Source organism: Myotis davidii, unplaced genomic scaffold, assembly GCF_000327345.1.
Source record: "Myotis davidii unplaced genomic scaffold, ASM32734v1 scaffold1622, whole genome shotgun sequence".
NCBI lineage: Eukaryota > Metazoa > Chordata > Mammalia > Chiroptera > Vespertilionidae > Myotis > Myotis davidii.
In genome coordinates, this window is record NW_006293535.1 from 744,537 (window position 1) to 745,391 (window position 855).

The window sequence follows — 855 nt, forward strand, 5'->3', positions numbered from 1 at the left end:
GACAAGTCATTGGAGAGCTTTGAGCTGGGCAGCAATGACATCTGACTTAGGAAGGGATATTCTGACTGATCTAGACAGAATTGACAACATCCCGGAGCCTGGGGTCAGGGCCTGGATGTGCTGTGTGACCTGGGCACCTGCTCTGCCTTCTCTCTGGGCGTGAAGGGGGTGTGGGTGGGGTGCGTCCCGGCCGGGCACGGGCCAGATGGTGTGCTGCTCCGTGTCCGCCTAGCGTGGCCCAGGGGCCACGGGACGACTCCCATGCGGGGGCTCCGGCCGGAAAGAGGAGGAACTTGCTAGTTACTAAGTGTCCTGTCCGGCGTGTGGGGTCAAGGACAGGAGGACGGGGAGAGCCGGGGGGTCTGGCTCCGGCTCCGGCTCGCAGCGTGACCTTGGCCGGTCGCTGTCCCTCTCTGGGCTTCCGCCTCCCTGTCTGCCTGCGCGCGGTGGGTGAGGGCTCCCCACAACCCTTCGGCCCTAAATCCTGCTCAGCTGCATCCAGAAGGGGGCCTAGGCCCTGTCCGTCCAAGCTGTGGGCACCCCGAGAAGGTAGGACCCGGGCCCGGAGCCCCCCAGCCTGGATCCGGGACCAGGCAGACCCTGGACCCCAGAGCGGTCCGGGCTTGGCAGGGGCAAGGAGAGGAAGGGCGTGCGGGCAGAGGGAGCCGTGCTGCGAGGGTGAGGGTGCGAAGACGCGGGGGAGGACGGGGATGCAGGAACAGGAGGGGCCTGGGGCGCAGCGCAGAGCGGGGGAGGACGGGGATGCACGGACAGGAGGGGCCTGGGGCGCAGCGCAGAGCGGGGGAGGACGGGGATGCAGGGGAGCCACTGTGTGGTGGCCGGGGGGTGGGTCTG

At 68.3% G+C, this 855-nt stretch overlaps 1 long non-coding RNA gene across 1 annotated transcript in view; it reads left to right on the forward strand.

The window, feature by feature from the left end:
* Positions 1-225: 225 nt before the first annotated feature.
* Positions 226-855, forward strand: part of LOC107183669 — a 49,530-nt gene continuing 48,900 nt past the window's right edge. Inside the window, exon 1 of the long non-coding RNA XR_001514459.1 lies at positions 226-549. This is a non-coding gene — a long non-coding RNA (uncharacterized LOC107183669). The remainder of the gene's footprint in view (positions 550-855) is intronic.